The 5,370-nt window shown below is 33.3% G+C and overlaps 1 long non-coding RNA gene across 1 annotated transcript; it reads right to left on the minus strand.

Annotated features, from left to right (window-relative positions):
• Positions 1-3,857: 3,857 nt before the first annotated feature.
• On the minus strand, positions 3,858-5,284 carry LOC147514338 (uncharacterized). Its single transcript, XR_015207637.1, has 3 exons — positions 4,987-5,284; positions 4,117-4,882; positions 3,858-3,994 (listed from the first exon to the last, which is right to left on the minus strand). It is a non-coding gene; the product is annotated as an uncharacterized LOC147514338 (long non-coding RNA).
• Between the last annotated feature and the right edge of the window lie 86 nt (positions 5,285-5,370).

Below are 5,370 nucleotides of genomic sequence, written 5' to 3' on the forward strand. Positions count from 1 at the left end.
GGTTGATTAGCAATTTGTTGCATGGGTTATGTAAATTACATTGTTGTTGGATTATGAGACTTGAATTTGAATCAAGTGCTTAAGTTATTTAATTTTTTTCTCCGTGAATAAATCATGTAATATGAACAAGTTCTTGGAATGATTTATGTTAGTAATAAAAGTATGATTCTTGTTTCCATAATGGACTCTAGCTGTCAAGTGTCTGAATGTATTGGTGGTGTCGGAATGTATTGGTTTATAGGAATTTTCAGATTTACAGGAAAAAAAAAAATAAAAATAGAGGAGTTATGACGGCTTCCAAAGAACTGTCGTGTGGCATACCAATTCTTGACAGTTTTTAGTGTTAATTTCTTGACGCTTTTGTTTCTCAGGATGACACTTAAATAAAAACAAATATAAATGAAGGTTTATTTTTGACACTTTTTCTAATAAATTATGACGGTTAAGTAAAACATGTCATGCAAAAGGATCCAGCATGACGTTTATAAATGAGTTTTGTCATATTAAATTCGAGCTTTGATGTCGGCTTCTCTAGAACCGTCATCAAAATTATGACGCTTTTGGTTAACTTTTATGACGGGCTCCATAATGATGACGGTAGTGTTTTTAATGAAAAATGTCATTAAACTGTTTCATGACGGCTAAAAGCCGCCATCACAAGTCATTTTTTAGTAGTGTAGTCAAATACTATGTTGTGTTCATTTGAGTCTAGAATTGAAGTCTTGAAAATTTCATAGAAGGAAATCCGTTCTATCTTGGGAGATAGTTTCCCATCAACCTTCAAGCACCGAGGGGAAAATCTGTCTTAAGGACATAGTGAATCTTCACTTTCGGGATTTAATCATTGGTAAATTAAGTTCATTAGTTGAACTAAAAGGTTTGTTTGTTTGTTGATATTAAAGGTTTGTTCATATCAATTTGATTTTCATGTTTACTTAACAATAAGTATATTTTTTGGAATAAGTTTCCTACAGATTCCTTATCAAGTTCGTAAAAGAGTCAGTGGGTATGCACGTCCTACATTGTAGTGCTACTTTATAATAAGGTACATGCATACGTGTGAAATATCTGCAGAAAAAGAATTAGTACATGAACATCATGTGGACCAAGAGACGGGCGCATTTTTGCTACAATTTCGCAACGCGCAGTTTGCTTAGGAACGAATACAAAAGTGCCACTTGTTCATTCAAAACGGAACCAACAATTTGAATCCGTTTCTGGTGGGACTGGTGATAGTGAAGTCAACAGCACGTTTTACTTTGTCTAGTATACAGTTGTCTGGCTATGTTATAGGATTCATGCCACGGGGCCCCACCATAAAAAGCAAATGTTAGTTTTAATAGGAAATTATTCTAAAAGGGAACAAATGGCTCGTAGGATTTCCCCAAACCCCAAAATTTGTCCCGATCACGAGCTTTATTCCTTAGAGTGTTTTGTGATTTTCCCCAATTTATGATTTTTTTTTCTTTAATTAAAACATGAAGCTATGTATAACAAAAAAAATAATAGTAATACTAATACTAATAATACATTAGAACCTCGTTAATTTAATACACAAATATTTAATTATTACGCTTAATTAATGAAATTTTATGGTCCCGAATCGGCCCAGTAGACTAAATTAATAATTTCGTTAAATTTGTAAGATAATAGATTTCAAAACCCTTTTAGAGTTTAGTGGAGCCTCTTTAATATATACATTGATAAAAAAGAGTCATGTATTAGACGCCACATAAATTAGATTGGGCAGCCTTCAGCCCAACAACGGCCCCAACCAATACACCCCCATACCGGCTACAACCTACTCTAACTGGTCATCTCTCTCGCAATTTCTCATCCAAAACCCAAAACTCCCTCGCAATTTCCACCAATCACTCGTGATTTAATTATTGACCACCAATCACTGTCTTCAGTTTCGAATATCAATTTTTGTGAGTGCATTTTGTTTAATACCTCAAATTCCATCGGTATTGGGCAACCACTCAAACGACCCGAGGGTTTCGTTTATGTATACACTCAAACGACGCAGCGAGGTCGTTTTGTATATGACCCAAACGACTCCATGAGGTCGTTTTGTATATGGCCCAAACGACCCCATGAGATCGTTTGAATGTCTTTGTTTTTTTTTTAATATTCTTTGTACATTAGTTGTACGAGTTAATATAAGATTTTTGAGTTATTTGAATTGTACATGGAATGATCGTTTTGAGTTAAAAATTCAAGAGTTTTGTCTCAAACGACATGCGCAGACCGTATGAGTGTACACTCAAACGACATGGCGAGACCATTTGAATGTATACTCAAACGATCCGAGGGTTTCGTTTTGGCGAGACCGGTTGAATTGGTTGTTGAGCCTAGGCTTTGATGGCAAACTTGTAATATGACAAACTTGTAAAAAAAAAAAAATTTGGGGTGGGGGTTTGCCCAATCTAATTTGATTAGTGCCCGATTGAATCACTATAAAAAATAGTGTCATTTGGTGAAATTTAAGTCTAGCTGGATCTCATCTCTACACGCTAAGAAGTTCTGGTATGGTATTTTCATATTGTAAGAGGAAATTATTTAACGTCATTGTCGTCTTCAATGCTTCTTTACATGAATCTAACTCCATGGTACAACATCATAGATAATTATTTATAAAATAAAGTTTCAAAATTCATAAAATATTTGGATTAACTATTAATTTATCGATTAATTAATATAATTAGTAATTTACCGATTAAAAAACCCGCTTAATTAAAAAACCTCCCAAACGTAAAAAAAAATAATAATAATAGTTAAATATGTTCTTTAAGACCATTGAATTTGGATTTGTATCCTCGACATAAGTTAACTAATCAAAAATTGAAATTAGATACCAGTGCAAACTAACAAAGTTGGTAAAACCTCTAGGTAATGATATTGGAGGTGTGGGGCTTAAACCCCTACCAACATCATTGAGATATAAATCTCATTTAAAATATGCTTGCCAATAATAAAAAATTTAAATAATTATAAAGGGTGTGTTTGATAATAATGTTTCGCCACGAAGAGTTGCCTTTTAAAATAAAATAAAAATAAAAATAAAAATACCCTCACTATAATAATATTTTTCATGTTTATGTTCATTCTATGTTTTGCAACAAATATTGTCAAAATTCACCCATTATAAGTGATACTACAAGAAAAAATAATAATAAATAAAAATAGCTAAGTCCCAAAATATTTTAGGCATGTGACTAACCTCAAACTTTGATTCTCGACTTGGGTTAGTGAGTTGGACTAGGACAAAGGTTAGCAGAAGTTGATCATAGGTTGACTAAGGAACCTTTGGATTTGGTTTGACTACTTATTGACTTAGTTTGACCAATTAGAACGAGAGAGGCGACGAGTATCAACATTTGTTTTTCTACACTTCAGAGGGGGAAGGAGAGGTTGGTGTTGTAGTTTAAAAGTTACCGAATATTCTCGAAATATTGACCAAACTTACTTCATTTTTCTAAAAAAAATGACACAGTTTCACTTGTATTTTTGGCATTTTGTACATTATTTTGAATGTAGCGGAATTGCACTTTTACAGATATCCATCAAATGTATATTCAACCAAATAGGCAATATAAAACAATAAACATCCATTTGTGAATTTGGTGACTATTTACCATTTAATAGACATTCATACATAAATAACTCACACAAAAAAGTTGATCTGAAATTTAGAATTTTTTACATTTTTAACCTTGTCACTTTTACAAAATTCACAAGACCAACACTTCTATCGCTCAAAAAACAAAAAAATTCGACAAAATCTGTCAATATTTTTCAACCTATTATAAAACACGATAGAAATTCACAATACCAACACTTATACACAAATAAGAAAAAACAAAAAACGTTTTGTCATAAACGTGTATAGGTTGGTTGTATTCCTTGCCATTTTTTGTCATATGCACCATGGATTTGAGAAGTCTAATCTACGAGCTATACCATGTTGTTCCTCTATTTGCATGACAGGTGCCTACAAAAGATATACAATTGGTGCTATTAAACTCAAATGAAAGTATGCTGAAATTTAATTTTCTTAAAAAAGAAAAGAAAGAGAAGGTATGATAATAGACAAACAAGAATATATTCGTGTACCTGAAAGGATTGTGTACTAGGAATGTGGGTCATCGCTGGATTAATATTTCCTACTGGAACCTGCAGAATGGTTTAAACAATTTTTTCACTTACAAGAAAATCTAAACTGTTAGTATACCCTTGCCTCAACAAAACATAGTATACCCTGATAACAAAACAAAGTTTGAACATATTCATTAAAACTCACTTTCCCATTTGCCAGAATAGATTTAGGGACCTTTTTTTTTTAAACCCCCCAAAAGTGTTTCAGTTTTGGGTTAACCACCCATTTTGAAAATCTCTAGAGTTTGCTTTTGATCTAAGGACAAACCTTCATTTACTCTTCCCCAGTACAGTACGACATTTTCAACAACACAGTGTTGGGAGAGAGAGAGACTGCAAACAAAACCAGCCAACACAAATTTAGTGAAAGAAAGAAAAAAAAAACCTGAAAACCCTTTTGGTTACCGACTAGACTTCTCTGCAAAACCAGATTTTATTATGCTACTGGACAAAGTGATGAACAAGAGAAATAGACACACATCTCTTATTATCAAACTACTGTTGCCATTATATCACAAATAACAAAATTAAACTATCAAACTACTGTTGCCATTCATATGCCTCTTCATGCGTATCAAACTCCATCCCCAAAATAGGAATGCACTGCTCATCATCCCTATAATTCTCATCTCCTACAACAAAATCATTTAAACCACCATTTTCTGTTTCTTGGACTGTTTCATCACCAATATCGATGTGCACTTCATTTCCATGGTTCTCCATCCTACAACCAATTTAAAATGTATTCGGTCTATTCATCAAAGACCTTGTGTGGGATCAAAATAGAATGAACAGAAAAAGGGGGTGGGGGGTGATTGGGGAGCATACCTTGCGTAGGAACTCAATGAGATAAGTGGAACTCAATGAGATGAGTGAGGGAAGAAATAAATACTTGAGTTCTATTCTCTTTCCATCTTCAATTTCTAGTTATCATTTTTTTTGGTTTTGGCTTACTTTGGTTTTGTTTTAGTTTTGCTTGTTTTAGTCGTACAGGTAGTGCAATACTATGAATTGAGAAAGTTAGCTTTTGGTTTGGGTTTGGGTAGAGAGAAACGGGGAAATTTTTGGTCCGTAATTATTACCACGTGGAGTTTTTTAACTGGGCCAGAAGCAAACTATGCATAGCAAATATTGCAGCAAAAATGAATCCACCAAGAGACCTCTATAATTGAGTTTTTCTAGATTACGTACGCAGAAACAGTATATATAATA

This window comes from Coptis chinensis, chromosome 2 (assembly GCF_015680905.1).
Source record: "Coptis chinensis isolate HL-2020 chromosome 2, ASM1568090v1, whole genome shotgun sequence".
NCBI classification, from domain to species: Eukaryota; Viridiplantae; Streptophyta; class Magnoliopsida; order Ranunculales; family Ranunculaceae; genus Coptis; species Coptis chinensis.